This window comes from Microtus oregoni, unplaced genomic scaffold (genome assembly GCF_018167655.1).
Source record: "Microtus oregoni isolate MIOR12 unplaced genomic scaffold, Mior012 000000F_ref0000247, whole genome shotgun sequence".
In the NCBI taxonomy this organism is placed as follows: domain Eukaryota; kingdom Metazoa; phylum Chordata; class Mammalia; order Rodentia; family Cricetidae; genus Microtus; species Microtus oregoni.
In genome coordinates this window covers 46539891-46563271 of record NW_024543059.1, presented here as the reverse complement: position 1 = coordinate 46563271, position 23381 = coordinate 46539891, and positions in this window count along the sequence as shown.

Genomic DNA, 23381 nt, shown 5'->3' with positions numbered 1-23381 from the left:
CTCACAGTAAAACTTTTTATTAAAATTTGAATTACAAAGTAAATGTAATAGGAAATTGTAATGATACTTTATTTGCTTTTAAAAATAAGTATGCCTAAAAATCAGAATGCAAAGCTAAACAACTAGAGGCCAGGGAGTTTTGGCATACACCTTTAATCCCAAGACTCGGGAGACAGAGACAGATGGCTCTCTATGAATTCAATGCCACCCTGGGCTACACAAGATTGAATCTGTCTAAAAGAGAAACAGTTCATACAAAGGTGATCCCAGAGTTTGGGATCACATGCCTTTAATCTCAGCAATTTTGAGGTAGAGACAGGAGCATTATGGCTGTGTGGAGAAAGGAATATAAAAGGGAAGGGAAAGGAACTCACTGGAGTGTGGAGTCTGAGGATTAGTGGAGACAGGATCTCATTCTTTCAGTCTGAAGATTTGGTTAAGTAAAAGGTCTCTCTAAACTGGGTGGTGGTGGCACACGCCTTTAATTCCAGCATTGGGACGCAGAGGCAGGCAGATCTCTGTGAGTTTGAGACCAGCCTGATCCACAAATGCTTGTTCCAGGACAGGCTCCAAAGCTACAGAAAAACTTTGTCTCAAAAAACAATAAACAGAAAAACAAAAACAAAAAATGTCTCCCTGGTAGTTGACTGGTTTGATCTTCTGCTTGAACTCCAATATCTATATTTGGCTTTTTATTATTTATGCTACAGGAAATGAAACTATTAAGTCAATAAAATTCTCCTCTGAAGCTCAGAATGCAGCTTGATGGAACAGTCCTGGTATTGCATGAATGAAACACTGTTTTAATTCCAAAGCTGCAAATGCATGTTAAGAATTGCCTTTGTACAAGGAATTGACCAGCGTGATGCCTTTACTGCTCTCACCTAGTCAGCTAGAGACAGAGAGCAAGGAAATGAAACTGAGGTGATCCCTGTTATCATTCTCAGGTCGAGCAGAGGACTTCCATCTGCTCTCCGTGTTTTCTTATTGATTGAAATGAGCTCGATCTCCACCTGTACGGAATGAGACAACAATGGGCACATAAGAAGTTCATCATTTTCGTTTTACGTTCTCATCTAGTGGATATAAATGGAATACTCAGGCCTTTACTGGGGATTAATAAGGGATAAAACAAATTCACTGCTCCTTTGCTACTTAGATAAGATTAGAACAACAAATCTAAATAAAGCATATCTGAGTAAGTGTCGATGGTGCTGAGCGAATGTGTGGAGTGCAGCATTTGAAATAGACAGTGTTGGAGAACATTTCCTAACTGCAGCAACAGATCAGCTCTCTCTGATCACTTACTGAGCTGAGGAATGAAGCAAAATGACAAGTAGGAAGCATAGCTCACAGCCCATTGATCCATAGAGTCATCAAATATAGCTGTACAGGGCTTTTCTTGTTTTGAAAGCTTGGCTGGTTTGACACAAGAAATGTGTTTCTTGGTAATTATCTTGTGTAGAACTGAGATGAGACATCAGTCACAAACCAGACTAATTTATAACTAGTAACAGATTATATTTCTATTAATATATAACCATGCACTTTTAGAATGCTCTTGTGGTTATTAATATAAGAAAACATGAGAAGGCATAGATTATTCCCATGAAATACTCAGAAATTCAAAGTTTGTATATTTAAGGTACCATAAATGAATCTTAATGTTACTAAAGATAATGAAAGCCACATGTGAACCTGAGTGGCTACCATGCAAGGCTTTTTATTTCTGCTGCATGTTCACAATGCAACTGCAAGCTTGTGTTGTTGACCAGTTTTACCAATGATAACAGGCTGAGGATGGTCAAGCTTACAAGTTTATACTAGAGAACTAAACATAATATGCAAAGTTTAACTGTAAATTTGATGTTCCTATTGCTATACGCCTTTACGAGATAGATAAAAGTGTTTTATCACAGTTTGATGGAAGACTGACTGTCAGCGGGAATTAAGTATCTACCCGTGGAGATACTTTTCCCCAGATCCTGGTAAGTAAAGATCAGTATGATCACAAACAGTTCTGTAAAACTTTATAATAATAGAACTCCAGTCAAGCAGAGAAAATTCTGCCACTTAAAATGGAATATCCCATTGTAACAGATCTATGACATTTTTCAATTTAAAGAATGCTTTAAAGATTCTTTTGAACTTCCGAGAAAATCCTTATGAAGTTACTGCAGGTTTGAAATCATAGGACCAAGGTATTTATGCATATAATAAAATATCTTGGTAAAATATTTAGTATTAGATTTACATGTGGGTGCTGCAGACTTGTGTTTCCTCTATTGTTCATAAAGAATCCTATGTCTTAATGATTGTTCACATGAGACAACCTTTCACAGTATGAACTTTCCGCATTTTACACAAAAAATATTTTGGGATCTAATGTAACAACACACATCTATAATCTTAGCATTTAAATGTTAAGTCAAGAGGATTTCTCTGAATCCAAGGCCACCCTGTGTTACACGGTAATAACCTACATCATTGCATTTCATGCAATGCTGTATTACAGTGTCCTAGCATAGGATAAACAATGGAACAGCACAAGTTCATTCTGTGAGGCTATAGTGAGCCACATTGTTTACAATATCCATGCTCTCAGCAGTAAAGTTAGTAAATGTTGGTGATTTGGGTCCTTTTTTTTAATTAACCATATCTGTGATCTGCAAATATCTCTATTAATGAGCCTGAGAAAACTGTGCAACATCATAAATATTTTTAAATGGCAAGAACCACATGTTTGAGATGATGCACCAATAACTGAGCTCTAAATGCTACACATGAAATCAAGTCTTTATTTCTCCTCTTTGAACACTGGTAGTGGCAAGGCACTATACTAAACCATTTAATATTCTAAATTTCTTTAAATATTGTCTCCTACTTCTAGAAAAAATAACTTTCAATGTGCATAGTTTTCTTGAGATTAAACTTCACAAAAATTCTATCACATTGACTGATACACATGAATGATATGTTTTCCAATTGATATATGGGGAGAGGAAAAGAAAGAGACCTGGGCACAAAGTCTGAAACTCATTGCACAGCACAGTATAGCACAGACAGCAACTGATCTCAGTCAGCTGCATCCATTTCACCACCTGAAATCTACAAATCATTCCCACATTCTTAGTGATAAGGACAGTTTTCTTCATGTAATACTCTTTAGCAATCAAATGATGTGGAAATTATAGAGGTGCTTAGCAGTATAAAGAATACATCCATACTGCATCAGCTTGCAAAAGGAAAACATAATGAAGACATACGTGTCAGAGCATGACAATTCTTCTCTATAAAATGTTGAATGCCTCACCACAACAAGTCACCTTTGCTTTTATATATTGACTGTAAATTGTTTGCTTAAAAATTTATTTGCTTTACTTATTAAGGATTTGAAATTGTTTTCACATGGATATGTGGGTCTTTTCATTATTTTCTGCCATCCTAAGTGCTTGTGTGAGGGCGATGAGTTCGGCCCGTTGAGCGGAGGTCCCAGCTGGAAGGGCTTTTGCCCAGATTACCTCGGTCTCAGTGGTTACCGCTGCCCCAGCCTTTCGTTCTCCATCCTTTAGGAAACTGCTCCCGTCCGTATACCAGGTGAAGTCGGCGTCTTTAAGAGGGTGATCTGTCAGGTCCGGTCTGGTCCCGTGCATTTCCGCAAGGATCTCGAGGCAATCATGCTCTGCCTCCCTCTCTGGCAGGGGGAGCAAGGTTGCAGGGTTCAGGGCTACCGCAGGTCCGAAATGGACTCGGTCAGTGTCCAGAAGCATGGCCTGATAGTGGGTCATGCGAGCGTTGGAGAGCCAGCGGTCAGGGGGTTGCTTGACCAGGGCCTCCACTGCATGAGGGGCCAAAATAGTCAATGGCTGCCCCAGAGTCAGTTTGCCCACGTCTTTTATCAGGATTGCTATTGCAGCTACCATTCTGAGGCAAGGGGGCCATCCGGAGGCCACCGGGTCTAACTTCTTTGATAGGTAGGCCACAGGGCGTCGCCAAGGTCCTAGCTTCTGCGTTAGGACCCCTTTGGCGTAACCCTGCTTCTCATCTATGAATAGTTCAAATGGCTTGGTCAGGTCTGGGAGCCCCAACGCAGGGGCTGTTAGCAGGGCCTGTTTTATTTTCTGAGATGCCTCCTGTTGGTCCTTGCCCCAATCAAATAGAGTCCCCGGTTTAGTAAGAGGGTATAAGGGGGCTGCTATCTCAGCAAACCCCGGGATCCAGAGGCGACAGAATCCTGCTGTCCCTAGGAATTCCCTCAGTTGTCGAGGGGTCCGAGGCACGGGCATTCTCATGACTGTCTCTTTTCTGGCCTCTGTCAGCCATTTCTGTCCTTCTTTGATCGAGTACCCCAGGTAAGTAACTTGCTTTTGACAAATTTGAGCCTTTTTAGCTGAGGCTTGGTAGCCAAGGTCCCCCAGGGCCTGTAACAAGTCCTTGGTACCCTCCCTGCATTCCTGTTCTGAGGTGACCGCCAGTAGGAGATCGTCCACATATTGAAGCAGCATCAGTGTTGGATACTGGATCCTAAAGTCAGCCAAATCCCTATGTAATGCTTCATCGAACAGGGTGGGGCTATTTTTGAATCCTTGTGGAAGCCTAGTCCAAGTTAACTGTCCCGAAATCCCCAAGTCAGGGTCCTTCCATTCGAAGGCAAATATAGGCTGACTTCCAGGGTGAAGTCTTAGACAGAAGAATGCATCTTTCAAATCCAACACTGAGTACCAGTTATAGGTCTGGGAGAGTCCGCTCAACAAATTGTAGGGGTTAGGCACTGTGGGGTGTATGTCCTCCACCCGCTTGTTGACTTCCCTTAGGTCTTGGACTGGCCTGTAATCCCCCATTCCAGGCTTTTTGACAGGCAATAAGGGAGCATTCCAGGGGGACTGGCAGGGTATCAATATTCCCTGGTCCAAGAGTCTCCGTATGTGAGGTCTAATTCCTTCTCTGGCTTCATGTGACATGGGATATTGTTTGATCGAAATGGGGGTGGCTGTCGTCTTTAGAGATATAACTAAGGGGGCTTGTTGTTTGGCCAGTCCCATGCCCCCCGTCTCTGCCCATGCTTGAGGGAATTCGGTCAGCCAATAGGTCTCTGTTAAGGGATCAGGTTCTGTGGGTGGTTCATGGAGCAGGTATTCATCTTCTAAATTTAGGGTCAGCAAGTGCAGGGGCTGCCCTTGGGGCCCGGTGATCTGCACCCCCGAATTTTCAAAGTATATTTGGGCTTTTAATTTTGTGAGCAAGTCTCTTCCTAGTAGTGGGTATGGGCAGTCAGGGACATGAAGAAAAGAGTGAGTCACCTTACCAGTAGCCAGATGAACTTTGCGATCAGTTGTCCATCGGTACCTCTTTCCACCGGTAGCTCCTTGGACCCAAGCAGACTTGTCGCTCAGGGGCCCGGGGTTCTGGGTCAGCACAGAATGCTGAGCCCCAGTGTCTACTAGGAAGGTGACTGGCTGCCCCCCGACATTAAGGGTTATCCTGGGCTCAGCGGGAGCTCCTGACCCCGACCTCCCTAGTCATCCAAGGTCAAAAGGGAGGTTTGGGGTCTCGGCTTTCGAGGTCCCCTGGGTCTCTTGGGGCAGTCTTTGACCCAATGTCCTTTTTCCTTGCAGTAGGCACATTGATCCTTGTCCACGAGGGGGGGCCGCTTCTGTCTCCCCCCTGTCTATCCTGCCTTTGTCCTGAAACTACAATGGCCAAAAGCTTGCTAATCTCTCTGTTTCTCTTACGGTCCCTTATATTTTCTCTCTCCTCAGCTTCCTTTCTTAGTCTTTCGTCTCTTTTCTTGGCTTCTTTTCTGAGCCGTTCGTCCCTCTCTTCTTGTGTTTCTCTCTTATTAAAAATCCTCTCTGCCTCCTTCAGTAAATCCTGGAGTGAACTCTCCTTCAGGTTATCTAATCATTCCAATTTTCTCTTAATGTCTGGAGCTGACTGCCAAATAAAGGACATGGAAACATTTGTTTCTAGCCCTGTATCCTCTGGATCATAAGGAGTATAAATGCGGTAAGCTTCCTTAAGTCGTTCTAGAAAGGCAGAAAGGGTTTCCTCGGAGCCCTGGATAATCTGCTTTACCTGAGCCAAATTGGTTGGGCGCCTAGCGGCCCCATGGAGACCTGCTATGAGCAACTGGCGATAGAGGATTAGGTGGTTCCTACCTTCGTCAGTAGTGAAATCCCAATCCGGACATTCTAGGGGGAATGCCACATCAATTTCATTAGGTAGCTGAGTAGGGCGGCCATTAGCCCCCCTGACATTCTTTCGCCCTTCTAGGAGGACTCTCTGCTTTTCTTCTGTAGTCAGAAGTGCCTGCAGGAGTTGCTGGTAATCATCCCAGGTGGGCTGATGGGTGACTAGAATAGACTCAATCAAAGAAGTTAGCAAGGAGGGATCCTTAGAGAAGGGGGGTTATTATTTTTCCATTTGTAGAGATCTGAGGCTGAGAAGGGCCAAACTGGGTCTGGCCATTGGCGCCTGCTCTAAGTGGAAAAGCCTGGGAAGTGCTCGAGTCAGCAGGGTGTTGTTCTCTCCTTCCTCTTAGTCTGGCCGCCATCGGAGAGGGCTCCGGCGGCCCCGCAGCTTCCTCGTCCTCCGAGGGGTCCGCCGGTTCCGCCTCGCCAGGGTCCTGGGGTGGTGGTCCCTGGTATGGAGGTGGCTCTTCCGTGAGCAGGTCCACCAGGAGATCGTCTCCTGGAGGCAAAACCCGTGGGGCTGGCCTTGTCTTAGACTCTGGCAGTTTCTTTTTCTGTGAGGATTTAGTTAGTGCAGGGTAGAGGGAAGAGCAAGAGGGAGGCCCGGCCGGGGTTGGAAGGATAGGTGGGGGCAGGGTAGGTGCAGAAGGGGCAGCGGAAATGGGGCGTTTCAGAGGAACGAATGGCTTGACCCAAGGAGGGGGGTCATAAGCCAGGGCTTCCCAAGTGACAATGTAGGCGGTTTGATCAGGGTGCCCATGAGGGCCAGGATCCATCACTTTGGCTTTAACCTGTGAGATAACGTTAAGGTCAAAAGTCCCATCCCGTGGCCATCCAACGTTGAAGGCAGGCCATTCTGATGTACAGAATGTAACCCATCGCTTCTTGCGGATGTCCACGGACTGATTGTTCGCGGTGTCTTGGACATCCCGCCAGTGCTGCAAAGTCAGACTCAAAGGGGTGGTGATGGACTGTCCCATGGTTTCAAACACAGTTATTGACAGAACGAAACTAACAAACAGGAGACAAATGGCAAGACTGCACAGGCACGCAGCGCGGCTTCAGCGTAAAACCGAAAGCAAGTGTTCAGACGGAGACAGTGAGAGTCCGTATCCCAGAAGAATCACATACCCTTCAGACAGCAGGGGTGCCCCGAACAGTCCTATCCTGGTAGGATTCACAGAATACGGACGGGCCACGAACTTGGCCCCAGACACCTCTGGGACGTCTCCCAGGGTTGCAGTCGGGAGTACGAGCTCGTCAGCTCCTCCGTGGGTCCGCCAGAGACTGATCTAGCTAGCTAACTAGTACAGATACGGGCACAGGTGCAAACACAGAGGCACAGAAGCACAGATATTTACAGAGAACGATCGCTGGCCAGCTTACCTCCCGTTGGTGGGTTGATGATCCCTGGGCGGGGGTCTCCAAATCTCGCCTGGGCCTCCAAATGAAAGACCCCCGAGTTGGGCTGTCTTTCAGTCTGGGGAGACCCTCCCAAGGAACAGCGAGACCACTCGTGCGGATGCAAACAGCAAGAGGTTTATTTCAGATACACAGGTACCTGGGGCGTCTTAGTCGCTCGGAGGACTAGCGCGCCCCCAGGTTGGAGCAGTGGGTTTTTTATAGGGTAGGGAAGCAGAAGCGTGGTTACAGAAGCGAGAAGCATAGTTACAGGATTCCGATTGGGCAATTTAAATAAGGCTCGGGTTCAAACTGAGTACAGTTCTGTAGTTTCCAAGAAATCAGATATGCATGCTGACTCGGCCTATCTAGGGTACAAACTCTTCTTCTGGACCCCAAGCTCCCTGCTGGCAATCCAGATGGTCGACCATAGATATCCTGCCTGGCCCAACGCCCTTACCCCTAAGTTGACCAATGCCCTTGTCTCTAAATTGAACTTCCCTGTCCTAGCTTTCAGGAATTTAAGCTTTGCAAAAATATCATTATTGCTGCTGCTAACATAATGCTGCTGGGTAGGGGTCTTTCACCCATACTTGTGAAAGAAGCCACATGGACTTTGTAAGGAAACTCACTGCAAACATGTCGTGAATTGTTGCGCACTTGTGACTCAGTTAATTGTCATCTGAATACTTTTTCTGTTTTTAAATATGACTAAATTAAAATGATCTGTAGCAGACTCTAGAAGTCTTAGTCCAGTTCTAGTTACAATAAAATCATTCTTGTCTCTTCCTGGACTATTTTTTCCTTGTCTGCACTACAGCCTGCAGGGGAATTACCCAACTGACCCTCTGCACCTTGTGTTGTAGCTTAGTGGTGGCAACAAGAACAAAGAATGAATCACAGAATACAACAAACCCATGTGGAAGTTCATTGATAACAGGAACAGGGAGGGGAAGATAAGAGGATCTTGAAGGGCAAAGGAGAACAGTGAAGAGAAAGTGAGATATGGCAGGCAAAGCTTGTTTTAAAAGGGGGGGCCCATTGAGTATGTGTACAGAGCCTACATAGCCACGTAGTACATGACATAGTGGTTTATGGCCATAGAGTCCCAGGCTGACTAAGTATTTGCTTGAATACTGACAAGGGCGTGTGAGGCTGTAAGACTCTGGGGCTGGCTAGGTATTCCCCTGAATACAGACACATACATCTTGCCAGGTGGCAGGCAAGATGGGGGCAGGCTAGCATAATGCCTGCTTGCTAATACCTTTTGTTTATTATAAAAAGGCAAGGAGTTAAAAGACATAGCAGGTGGGACAAAGATGAAGATCCCGAGTTCTCGAGACTGCTTCCAGCTGACCTGGGACATCAGAAACTTGGGGTGTTATGGATATACAGCATGAAGTGTGGCCGTGTATATCAGGGTGGGGGTACAAACATACAATCAGACAGTTTACATGGGAAGGACGTTTATTGGGGAAGGGAGAGAAGGGCAGGGAGAGAGAAGAGAGAAAGAAAGAGACAGAGAGGGACAGAGATCTGCCTCCTCAGAGAAATAGCACAAGAGCAAGAGTCAGCAGAGCTTGTCTCTTAAAGGGGACTTTGTACCTGAAGACAGAGTCAGGGTACTGCCTGCCATTCATGCTGCGGTGGCCACCCTACCTGTGCCAGGTCCCCAAGAGGTGGGGTCAGGACTGTGTTAGCTTGGATGATAACTTTACTGACTTCTTCTTTTATCAAAAAAAAAAGTGAGGAGTTAGGCATGGCAGGTTAGGGAAATGAGGGTGTTGAATTCTCAAGACTACTCCAGCTTATCTAGAGGCATAGACCATCTTTGAGCAATATGAGAAGAGTGGGATCTTAGACCCTTAGAGCGTCTTAGGGTAGCTGGTTGCTTCACTTCTCTGTCCAGGCTCTGTGGAACCATCTGGCACTCTTGGACCTGGCAAGATGATGGCAGAGCAGAGGACAAGGTTAAGTTTAGGAAAAAAAAGATTTCTTTAGGTCCTGGTGGTTGAGGGGTAGAGTGCCAGTATCAGTGAATGGTGGAGAGTCTTGGGGTGCTTAAGGGCCCTGTAATTAAAGTAGACAAACATCTGTTCAAGTTAAAATCTCCAAGTCAGCTCCCTGAAGCTTACAAGAATTCTTTGAGTTTATGAAAATATGTCTCAGACATATTCGCAGTTCCACTGTTTGTACTCTGTACTAAAATTTGCATTATAGAAATGTCAGTATATTCATGTCAGAAATGATTTTGTTGAAAGCATTAATAATCTTCCTTCGATTGGAAAATCTATTACAGATGTCTTTGGCACAATAAACAGTACCTTTGAAGTCTGTAGTTAGAAAATGATCAAAGAGAATTTAAAATCTTGAACTTGTAGATATGATCGTATAGGGTGTAGTATGGGTTTTGCACTCTGTCAGAATTAGATTAATAGCTTGTCAAAGCTGCATTGATTAGTGTTAAGACTATGAATAGAAGAATACTGAGAGAGAAATCTGGTAACTTGCGTTACACCCTAAAACAGTTTCTTAGATCCTCACATTTTAAGGACACCTCATATATTTATATAAATAAACCTTAAAGCACCTTTTCTTTTTCCAACATCATGGCATCACCTTAATGCAGTCATTGTAGAGTAAGTTCCTCTAAAAAAGAAATGGTAAGAAGGTACACTTAAATCTGTTTTGTGAGTCTATATCTTTTTCCAGTCTAGTAATGAGGTAAATTGTGTCTAGTCTTAGCCTTGATTCCTGCTGTTAAGCTGGCAAAGCTATCAGTTGTCAAACTGCATCAGAGATCTTGAGTAGGATAAATTTTACCTGAGTTAATGCAAAAAAGAAACAGAGACTTACTTGATTAGCTACCTAAAAAGCTACTCCCCAGGGTCCTCCATGGTCACTGAGGGCAACTCTTAGGGTAACATCCATCTTCTGGCTGGCAGAGGTAGGCATACAAGGCCCCAGAGGATTCCACAGGCTTCTTTGGAGTAAGGACCCGTGGGTGTACTTTAGCTTTGTCTTAGGCAACTTGAGGCAGCTGATTCCCCAGTGTCCTGTTGTCCATAGTTTGAAGAGGGTTGCTGCAGCAGTTTAGGTGAAAAGCAGGGTTTTTTTGTGGCCAGCGCTGTCACTTGTGAAGCAAGCTCCAGGTTGAGGTTTTTCCTCCAAGCTGAGGAAATAGGGGTAGTGCCAGGAGGTAATCTGTCCTTCTGTTGTGAAAAACCTTTTTAATTAAATATTTTAAATGCCATATTCCCCAGAACTCTCTGCATTTGAGGGTTGTCTGTTAGTTATATATGAGTAGACAAACTTTATCTTAAGTTTCTTGCCATAAGCCCACAGATGGCTAGTTAAGGTTTTATCCCTGTAATTAGTTGCATCAGTACCCAGCATGGCCACAATTAAAGAGCTTGATCATTTATAAGGTGACTCCTAACTTGTTTTATTCCTCAATAGTCAACAATAGTTTGACAGCTTCCATAACATTGGGACTTTACAGTACATTCCTGTTGGGTATAGCTTTAAAAACAGTGATTTTGAATTGAAGCTCCATTAGTGTCAAAGTAAAACTTTAATGAGGTTAAGAAAGAAAGCAAGATCACCATTCCATGGGTATCAAACATTTGTTTTTACTTATTTAAATTGTCTAGAAGCTTGGTATTGAAACTTTGGCAAAGAAATAATTACTTAGGTTTTGTTATTCTGCAATAGATCTTTATAACCTTAATTTTTATCACAATGTAAGAGTACATAGCAATTTAAAAATTCGAGACTTATTGGTTTTATAAGGAGATATAATGAGCAGAGCTCATTAGGACTGTTTAAAATATTTTTAAACAATAATTATATGAACATATAAGCACAGTTGAATTTAAGTTGCATACACAGATACATATTCAGAGTTAAAGCTAGCTTATATTCATATAAATAGTGTTAAATTAAAAAGTCATAAATACTGAGCAAGAGAAAGCTGGCTTCGCCATCTCTGGCTCACACATTGTAAAAAGCAAACAGGGTGTTTAAAGAAAGAGTAGACCTGCAATGGGTCCATCCACGGGTCCTTACTCCAAAGAAGCCTGTGGAATCCTCTGGGGCCTTGTATGCCTACCTCTGCCAGCCAGAAGATGGATGTTACCCTAAGAGTTGCCCTCAGTGACCATGGAGGACCCTGGGGAGTAGCTTTTTAGGTAGCTAATCAAGTAAGTCTCTGTTTCTTTTTAGCATTAACTCTGTGGAGCAAAGGCAAAAAAGTGGAAAATCAAAGCTGACAGTGAACAAGAAAACAGATTTATTGCAGGTGAAAGAGAACAGATCTGATGCAGATGGGCTTGGTATAGGAGTTCCTTCTGTTTGTGTGTTGCTTTCATTGGTTACTGAATAAAGAAATTGCCTTGGCCTGGTTGGTAGAATGGAACTTAGGTAGGTGGAAAAAACTGAATGCTGGAAGGAAGAAGGGTAGAGGAAGAGAAGCCATGGGTCCTCTGCCTGAGATGGACACTGGTTAGAATCTCGGGTAAGCCACTGCCACATGGCCATACACAGATTAATGGAGATGGGTTAAACTAATATGTAAGAGTTAGCTAATAAGAAGTTAGAGCTAATGGCCAAGCAGTGATTTAATTAATACAGTTTCTGTGTGTGGTTATTTTGGGTGTAAGTTAGCCATGTGGCTGGGACAAACAAGAGCCTCCTTCCTCATGTAAGTGGGCTAGGTGGGAGGGATCTCTGAGTGGGTGCTCAGGTGGGCCCTGCCAAAAACCACACCACTGCACAAACATGCCACATGCAACAGTTAGTGTAAGAGGAATTTTTAAAAACATAAATAATGCTGTAAAGGCAGCTGGTGACAAGTAATGATGCCATTGCTCTAGCTGTGGGGACAGGCTGCTGGAAGCTCCACTCAGCTGTGAGTGGACCTGCACACGTATGAGGTTCCTTTCTGACCCAGTCGCAAATGGGTCACATGGCTATTCTTAAAAAAGATGCCTGTGAAGACATCTGACCTGCCCTTAGCCAAGATGGCTCCTGTGCACCTGTTATAACTCCTTCCATTTACCTGTCTGCTGGCAGAAGTTAGAAACTTCTGACTTGTAAAACTTTAAGATATGCTTTTATCGGCTTGTTTCCCACAGAAAGATAAGGTACTGGCTCAGGTTGTTCTCTGGCTCATCAGCTGAAAGAACGAGGGCTGGGGCAATAGTCCTGAAGGATGGCAAGTCCAAAAAGGCCAAAGGCACAAATCTAAAGGCATAAAGCCAAAAGGGCTGTAGCCCAAAATGACCCGTGGGTCTGAGAAACGGAGATGCTGCTCAGTGAGGGCAGTGCTTTGCTCTAGGCACTGGGAAATTTGCCAGAGGTGATTTTAGGTGAAAGGGACCAACCACAGCACTGAAGTCACTGGCTAGGGAGAAGGGAACTTCTCAACTGTAGGCGGTGTTGTGCAAAACGATACAGAGGTCAGTTAGATAGAAGAGGATTGTTGAGGGCCTCAAGACACCCACCCATAGGGGGTGGGGGAAACGGAGACCCTGGCCAAGTCCAGCACAAATGTAATGGTCTGTGGGGTGGGGTGGGACCAAGGATCACATGGCAGGGGGGGGAGGGGGCAGCACACGTGCCATCAGAACGAGCTTACATGGGAAGTTTATTGAGGAAGGGAAGGGAGTTAGGGGAGAGAGAAGAGAGAAAGTGAGATACAAAGAAAGAGAGAGAGAAAAGACTGAGGTCTCCTCAGAGAAATAGCAGAAAGAACGGGAGTGGGCAGAGCTTGTCTCTTAAGAGGCCTTTGCACCTGCACACAGAGTCAGGGTGCTGCCTGCTCTGCATTCAGGGGTAGCCACTCTACCTCTTCCAGGTCCCCAAGAGGCAGGGCCAGGTTTGCTGATAGCATCAGGACATGTCCTGGTCTGACTGATTGATTCATTTCACCATCCAGGCTCTCTGGAACCATCTGGAGTCTCCTGGACCAGGGAGGATGTTGTTCAAAGTGAATCCAAGTTGACTTCCTGGAACTTACAAGAGTTCTTTGGGTTTATAAAAAGATATCTTTTAGACACATTAACATCCCCACTGTTTATAACCTATGTTGAAATCCAGATTACAAAAACGGTGGTATACTCAACCTAGTGGTAGTACTCTACCAGGTAAAAGGTTTTTCAGGATCAATAATTTGTCATAATAGCCGGGCGATGGTGGCGCACGCCTTTAATCCCAGCACTCGGGAGGCAGAGGCAGGCGGATCTCTGTGAGTTCGAGGCCAGCCTGGTCTACAGAGCTAGTTCCAGGACAGGCTCCAAAAAGCCACAGAGAAACCCTGTCTCGAAAAAAAAAAATAATAATAATTTGTCATAATATTGTTAATTTATTTATGTTATAATTTGTCAATTAATGATAAGACTATGAACTTTTGGAGTCTTAATATAACAGTACCATAATGAGAGAGGAAAATATAGAACAACATGTTCTATTCTTTTAAATGTCTCAAATCGCTATCTTTTTATCACCAATTAAGCTTTCTTATTTTTACATAAATGCACCTTACATGAAATTTACATAAATTTGCATGAAAGCACCTGTTCCTTCCCTGTTATCATGGCATCACCTTAACACTCAGGAAAGGCAGGTGGTTTGTTGTTAAGGGCAGTCAATAGTAAAGAATTGGATTGAAATCTGTTCTGTGAGTCTCCTTTTTGAGTCCAGGAGTGTGGATATCTCTGGGGTGTTGTTGTCTCTTACCAACCAGCCATGTTTGGTAGTCTTTGCACCTTCACCTCTGTAGCTAATGGTTGGTAGTCCTGTAACAACAGTTAATTGGTTTAATTACACGTTTTGAATATGTCATTGGGGATACACACATACACGCAAATACATAAAATAAATCTTGATGAAAGATTGGCTTGCTTCTTTTTAAAGGACCTTCAAGTACAAACTGTGGGAACATGGAACTCACTTGCATTGAGACACAGTAGCCAGTCATATTGCTCTGGGAGCACTGCCGTCCTTGTCTTCACAGTAACCAAATGCCCAAGGTAACCTAAGTCTGTACAGTAAATCTGGGAGCACTGCCGTCCTTGTCATCACAAATGCCCAAGGTAACCTAAGTTTGGATGGTAAAGAGGGTAATTTTTCACCAAGTTTGGAGGGGAAATTAGTTTGGCTCTGGGCTTTTTATTTTAGTTTTGCTAAATCTAGTTGGCTTACTATTGCTGTGGTTTGTATTGCATTGAATTAGTTACTCTCTAAATCCGGAGTCCAAACAGTGCAGTTCTTCACTGACTCTGTCCTCCCTGTTGGGAGAGCATTCCTCCACCCTAGGAGGCAATTCTGCATCTTCCCTAGGCGTGAATAGAGTGTCAATGCGGTAATGAGGGGGCGGGGTGCCAGGCAGAGCATAGAGATTCCCAAGGAGGACCGAAGGAGAGAGAGGAAATGGTGAATGCATTTGATTCCCAGCTGCTTGGTGTCAAACTAATGAATGAGTGGGTGAATGAGTGGTATTTTCAGCTATGGTAAATTGAGTTTTCAGTACATTTACTATAGATTGAATAATAAGTAAGCTGTTCAACTATGCTTCTAGCTTTGTGACAAGTGTTTTGACTATGTTTTGCCTAATCCCTACACACACACACACACACACAAATTACTATGATCAACTTTGCACAGATTTACATTTTATAAAAAAAGAAAAGGTATTTCCTTCCATGCAACAATCTGGGCACAGAGTGACATCTAGGATGAATGTCACTGGCCTCTCACGTCGGAAGACAAACAAACTCATGACTGCAGTTGGCTTCTTTGTAGTGAGAAGACAGCATCACCTGTCTGTACTAATCTGCACCCATCTGTCCCATGGGTTAAGGCAATGGCATTCTGTCTCTACAGGGTACCACCAAATCCTAGATGACTGTGAGCTATTTTAATCATTTCTCTTGTGAGTTTTATTGAAATGTACATCTTCTTGAAAGGAATTTTTTCTCCACCCTGATAATCTCTTCTTCACTCCTCTTATCTTGCAGGACTCGCTTGCTTTGCAGAGTTCCCAGTTTACCAGTGACAGAACTTAGACTGGAAGACATGGGCTCCAGGCTCCTAGCAGAGCCTCTGCTTGTCAAGAGGAACCCTGAACAAGCCTGACCTCTCAGAGATGACATCACCACCATGCTCATGTACAGCAGGGCTTTGCACTGTCAAGGTCACTGCTCAGCTGCTGAGCTCATCCCCACTCAGAGCTTACATTACCTTTATCAGCTTGTAATTCTCTCCCAGCAGTAGAATTCCTAAACTCAAACAAAGGTGAGAGAGAGAAGTGAAAAGGGTTCCACCTTTTGCTCCTTGTGGTGGGAAGTAGTCTGTCTTAATGACGGATCTGTTTTAGCATGAGTTGCCAGCAGGAAAATACTTCCCAGTTTGTAGATTTATTTTTCATTATGAGTACATTTAGTAATATCAAAATTTAGTAGTGTAGGAATAAATTTTCTGTTAAACTCAGAAAGCCATTGACCTTCTGCCAGACACTTAAATAATTTCCCAACTACGGAATGCACAAGGTTTTGTTTTTCCTCCTTCTGAGCAAAACAGAATTGCATGGCAAGGCCTCTTCTTTGCACTCTACCTGTTGAAGGTGGTGGTTCAACTATCCCCCTTTCATTTTTTTGTCCCTCTTAACTCAGGCATTGCCATGGTGACAGGCATCATGTGGAGATATCTCTCATAGAAGCTCTAAAGCATTTAAGGGTGCTTGACCATTCCTCACAGGACAACGCACACTTATATTATTAACCAACCACCTTTACAGAGAAACCTTGTCTCTAACAAGTGCAATGCACTTGATGTTTCCTTCTGTATTGTTTCTGCAAGTTCACAGTGGATTTCTTCTTTTATTGTTCAGGACTCTCGGCTGAATATGCTAATCTGTGTCAGGACTATGGCGCTCAAAGCACAGAGAAATTAAAGAAAACTAATGTTCTTAAATGAATATTTGTTATATGAAAACAAGAGTGCATTTGTTCTAACATTTGTGATTCATGAGGATATAAGGCAGATCTCAGGGTCAACAGCAGAGTTGGGGATGCAGGGTATAGAAGATCCTCATGTGCACAGGATCCCAGGTATAGTGTCCTTGGTGGCTCTGGGTTTGGCACTCCGGGGGCTTTGGCATTCCTGAGGATGATGGTAGGGTGATAACCTGAATTTCCTCCAAATGGCTAATTTGTGGGTCTTTCCTCAGAGTACTAATGCTGCCCCCTTGTGGCAATCCAAGGTATATGTTTCGAAGATGATGCTTCCAAAATCCAATAAAGGCCACGGAAGGAATTTAAGACTTGAGGCCTTTCTCTAGGATGATGATAAGAGTGATCATGCTTTACCACAAAAGCACAGTGGTTGGAGGGGGGGATCAGAGGAAACTGTGATCAAAATTGAGATTTTTCTGTATTGTTTTGGGCAATCATTTAGCTTCACTTGTCCTTTTTGTTGTGAGTAAAAGGCATTAACGGGAGCCATCTTTCTGCCCCCACACTTAGTGTCTCTAATCCAAGCCACCATTTAAGTAAAGTGTTACAATAGCACTTAAGTCACCTCATAAGACTCTTGTGAGGAATAAGTGAATTAGCATGCAGAGACTGGAACACTCCTATTCATATTTTAGAATGTGAAACAACAACCCTCTGTAGTGTTCATCCTCTCAGCTGCAGCTCAAGTCTGTCCACCTAATGCATATTTCTCCAGATTTTTCTGAACTAAGATTTAAACCGAAGATTGAGAAAGTAAGAGGTGTGTCTTAGTTCTGCATAATTCTGGAGCATTTAGTCATCTAAGCTGTGACTACACAGTCAGTTCTGTGCGACATAGACCCTGGGTGGTGACAAGGGCAGAGGCTGATTGACACAAGTAAGATTCAGACATACCACGGTACCCCACTATCACTGCATCAGACCTCTTTCAATTGGGTAATTACAGTCCAATGCCTTGGGAGTCTGCCACTGACATAATTCAGGTGTCTGTCCCAGGCAGCAGGCATCCTTAGGAATCCAGATCAGAACAACCACCCACTGCCCCCGAACAGTGTCAGCTGCAGATGTACTGCAGCAGGATGGGCCCGTGTCCAAGCTGCATGGCTCCCTACATATGTTCAGTCAGTCTTTCTCAGACTGCAGGGACTCGTGAATCAAAAACCATTATACAAAAACCAGAGAAACTAAAAGCCATCTAAAATACAAAATAAAATTAAAAGTGAGAATTATAGCACATGTCTTCTAACAGTGATGATTTGTCCGTTTTCTTACTGTCTGGAAAGTTCTGAACAAAAATGAAATCATCAATTTCTATTCTCTAGGGTTTTCCTTTATGTTATGAGGGATAAATACAGACTGAATTTCCTAGATCTAAAATTACTACTTTTCCCTATTTAAATATTTTTTAGAGTGTGCATGACATTTTAATTCAATAATATTCATTTTCCTCTCTGAGTCAAGCCTGGCAATAAATCAGTGTTACATTTGTAATCAGTGCTGGCATTTCAGATGACCTAGATATTTTCAGGTTATAGACACAGCAAAAAATATTTCCAAATAGTAGAAATCTTGGGATTTCATAATGTACACATTAATTTGCATGCAGATATATTTGCAAATACACACACACCAAGAAGACACACACCATACATATGCTCAAACTACTTCCATTGCTACTAATGCTATCCTCAAATCCCCATGGGGAATATGCATGCCTTTGACCATGGTGTAGACCTCAGAAGGAAAAGAAACAAAACTGGACAGTGATGGCACATGCCTTTAATCCCAGCGCTCAGGAGGCAGAGGCAAGAGGATCTCTGTGAGTTCGAGGCCAACCTAGTCTACAAGATCTAGTTCCAGGACAGACACCAAAGACAGAGAAACCCTGTCTCAAAAAATCAAAAATAAATAAATAAATTTTAAAAAGAGAGAAATAAGAGAAACAAAGGAAGAGTAAGAGAAGCCTCAGCCTGTTTGAATTTGCAGCATGTCAGGGCATTGAGAAGTCTGGCTAGTTGATCCCTCTGATGGATACCAAAGATATAGTTCAAGGTTTGAAAATTTGTTTCATTTTTTTTCTGTAATCTTTGACTACATCTTAGTTCAGTGAGAACTCTCAAGACTGTACAATATTGAGAACTCTCAAGAGTGTATGTACTACAGTAAGAACTCAAGAGTGTACTACAGGTGAGACCTCTCGAGAGTGTACTACTGACTCTGATCTTCCATGGACCTTTCCTAACTTCCCGAGCTAAGAAGTAACGCCGGTGCAGCCGTATATCAAGAAGCAGGAGACGGAATGCTAGAAGTAAGTGAACATTTGCTCAGTCACGTGAACTTGTGTGGGGCAAATTCTATGCGCCCCTTTGTGCCAGGAGGAAAAACAGAGGACTGTCTCAAGATTTCCTGTCAGGATAACAGCATTCATAGCTTCAACTACTTGCATTCTGATCTCCAAAGGCTCATACAACTTCTCAATCCCACCAAGGTGAACAATAAGTTTTACACATGTGGTCTGTGCAGACCACAACACATTGCACATAAGAATATCTCTCTCTCTCTCTCTCTCTCTCTCTCTCTCTCTCTCTCTCTCATACACACACATATATTTCTCATGTGAATTACTGAAAAAGAATGCTGTTTGCCTGATGCTCTTCAGAGATAAATGATGAGATCCCAGACACAAATCGCATGCTCACTTGACTGATGTCCTACTGCTGTCAGCTTGAAACTCGTATGCTATTTCTCTGAACTTTCAGCTTTCTTCCTGATGTTGGGTGAGCATGCACGTGGTAAAGGAACTCCCACTTTCTACTGCTGGTGTCTGCATGCACTACTCATGATGCCCTGAGCATCAGATTATGTCTGTCTATATGGACAGTTACCCCAAAGGTCAATTTGTGTGTTACATGTTCTCAGTCTGTTTTGGATGGTAAAACTATTCTCACCCAGAAATCAGAACAAACCAACCTCATTGGACTTATTATTTGTTCTTCACTTGTTATTACTCTAGTAGCCAACTGCTGATGTAGAAATAGAAAAAGGAAGACATATTTTCTTTCTTTCTTTCATTTTATTTTGTTTTTCAAGACAAGGTTTCTCTGCGAATCATTGGCTGTCCCAGAACTCACTCTGTGGACCAGGCTGGCCTTAAACTCACAGGGATCTTCATGCCTCTGACTCCCAAGTGCTGAAATTAAAGGCATGCCAGGGAAACTGAAGGAACCCACAAGGATGACTTCAGCTAAGATTCCTAACAACAGTGGATAAATAGCCTGAAAAGGTCCTTTCCTGTAATCAGATTGGTGACAGCAGTCATTGTCATCATTGAACCTTCATCTAGTAACAGCCAGTCACTGGGCTGAGCTCTGGAAGTCCCAGTCCAGTTGAAAAGAGGGAGGAAGGATTACATGAGCAAGCAGATCAAGATCATGAAGAGGAAACACATGGAGATGGCTGACTACTTAGCTAAGCATGTGGAAGTTCATAGATTCTAGACGACCAGCCTAGGCCCTCTATATCTGGGTGACAGTTGTGCAGCTTGGTGTTTTGTGGGGTCCCTAGAATTTGAACCAGGACCTATTCCTAACACAAGAGCTGGCTTGTTCGAACCTATTTTTTATGGTGGGATGCCTTGCTCAGCCGTGATGCAAGGTAAAAGAACTTGGTCTTGCCTCAACTGGGTATGACATGCTTTGTTGACTCCCATGGAAGGCCTTATCCCTCTGAATGAAGACAGAGGAAGAGTGGATGGGGGGAAGAATGGAGGTGAGGGAGGGAACAGGAGGAAAGAAGAGAAGGGAAATTATGATTGGTATGTAAAATAAATAAACAAAAAGAAAGAAGGAAAAATGAAAGAATAGCCAACCAGGGTTTGTTTCTCCTCCAGTGATTTACTAACTACGATGCTTGGAAAGGTACTTATATCAAAAAGTAAAAGAAATTGATAAACTACAATGGTATTACATATGTTTACATATCTACATGCATATATGTATTCATACACAAGGTATATAGACACTGTATATAAAGAAGTATAAGCTTCTAACACATGTATAATTTCAGTGATATGTATATAGCTTGATTATTCCATTTGAAAGTTAGTATCTAAGTGACTTAATTATTAAGATAAAAAGATTAAATTTAAATAATTAAAGCCAATGTTATACAATACAAAAGTAAATAACAAATAAAAATTGATATCTTGCTTATTTAAAATACTTATAAGGAGTAATTAAATGCTAGAAGGAAAGAAGAATAAGGAAAGTTGGTGTACTGTTGCTTGCTATTAATTAATTAATTAAATTTTGAGGAGATAGGGTCTCACTCTATGATCCAGTCTGGCTTCAACTCTGCAAGATTCCTGCCTCCAACTTTCCAGTGATAAAGTTACAGACACATGCCCCTCTGCCTAGCAAGAAAAAGCTTCCCAATTTAGTACAGCAAGCAGGCATTCTTACTGCCTGCTGAACTCAATCAATACTCAACATTGTAATTTTTCAATGTTCTACAATTATTTATAATAAGATTATATTGATTATTTTAAAATTTTATACATTAATTCAATACATCTAAATGTTGTCCATCCTACCCTAACTTCAACATTTCTGAAGATCCCTGACCCCAATCACATCACTGCACTTTTTTTGTGATTCGCTCTGAATAGAATTCATGGTTAAATATAAAAAACAGAATATAGAATACCAGGAGAGCAGGTGGAAACAGTTAGAAGCCTCTTTGACTCCCTACATGCTGGTTGGGGTGTCTCTGGATACCCGGCCTCCCACACTCTCACTCACCGGCTTCCTGTCTTCTTCGTCACCTCATCTGTCACTCACTGATATTGACTAGATTTTTAGATGCTATGTCTTTTTTTAGAGGTCTTCATGGCTGTCATTATTGAGTTGGTCGCAGGATTAAAGAGAGTCCCTGAAAAAACCTTTTCACTTGATTGAACCTGTTACTGATAACTTGCATCCAGTTCAAGGCCAGGCGCATCCCTTTAATCCCAGCACTCGGGAGGCAGAGGCAGGTGGATCTCTGTGAGTTCAAGGCCACCCTGGTCTACAAGAGCTAGTTCCAGGACAGGCTCCAAAGCTACAGAGAAACCCTGTCTCAAAAAAAAAAAAAAAAAAAAATCCAGTTCAACTTCACTGGGACTCTCAGGGAAGGTCATTTGATTTTATTTTGTTTGATGAAGTATAGTGTCTAAGTGAGCTTGGACTGCTATAAAAAATACCTTATACTAATTAATTTATAAAGAAGAGAAATCCGTTGGTTATCATTCTGGAGATGGGGGCTAGTCTGTCCTTGGGCGTGGCATCATCAAGTTGTGCTATTGCAATAGAATAGAAAAGAGCTCCCACAAGTTTTCCTTTCAGAATAACACAATTAACAGCTTGATCTACCCAAACATCCTGTTGACCTCTCATTACCACAAAAATGAAAATTAGGTTCCATATGCCTTGCTGAGGGACATGGATATGATGACCACACCATATAGCGTAGTGGAGTTTCCTATACATATTCTTGTCATGCCAGTTCCTGGAATAGAATGAGGATTTGGCTGATATTATTAAAGAACAATCAAGAGTATTTTATTTGGAGCCTTTCTCCAACTGAAATCTGTGCATGGAGCATCAGACACAGACAGAGGGGAACAGAAAGGACAGTAGAATTTAACAAGGCCCCCACACAGCATTTATAAAGTCTGCTTTGGTGGAAAATTTACTCTAAAAGCATCAGCCTCAAGCTTTTTGACCTTTGCAAGGAGTTTTCTTAGCTTTCTCACTTGACCTTCACTGTGGCATTGAGTCCTCTTCTAGAATGTTCTGTGAGATTTGAGGAGGTATTTACTATTAGGGTCAAGTTTGGAGTTTATATGATGTTACTTTCCCTTTGCTTAAAATGTTGAGATTTATGTGAGTTAGACTAACGCTCTGACCTTAGCAACCCAGCACTCTTTTCCCATTTGGACTGAAATCTCCATTCCTCTGCTTCAGCTTTTTATTGCCAGCAGTCTACCAGTCAATGTCTTATCTCTCCCCAACAAAGAGGAAATTGGTTCCATAACTGATGGCAAGAGGGATTTAGCTGAAAGGAACAATTTATTTTAAACTAAAGAAAGTCTAAAAAGTAACAGAAGATACTGTATCATTGTATAAAATAGAAATTTTTAAAACTCTTACCATCACTTAAGAATGTGAGGAATCAGTTGTAATACATTATATCTTCCTGCAGATCAGCCAGATCTGGAAATAAAATGGTTTGCAGTTTCTCTCCTTAGGGTCTCGATATCTCAGACAGACACATCTCCAGGCGTTACAGTTTCAGAGGACAGCATGCTACCCTGCGAGGTAGAGCAGAATTAAATGGGCTGTTTTTCTAATGTCTTTCCATTATACTAGAATCTAAACACTACCTTCAATACATTGCCTGTTCCTTTCTACCAGAGAGATCACTGCTTCATGCCCTGGGACTGACTTCTTCATACCTGAAAATAATATGTATTTCATGAGCAAGACATAATGTGTTAAATCGTCTTTTGGTTAAATAGCCTAACTTCTAGCAAGACAGAGATAAGAGGTTGGTTTTACTTATGAGAGAGCAAGGTTAGTAAATTGAGACACTTGGAAACATAACTGAAAGGATGGGAAACAAGATTTACCTTTTGTGACTAAAGACATAAATTGTGGAACTCACTCCAGCACCATGGAGACGCCCCATTCTGCTGCTTTCCCTCATATTCAGTCTGTAACCAAAGGCGAGCTGAAGA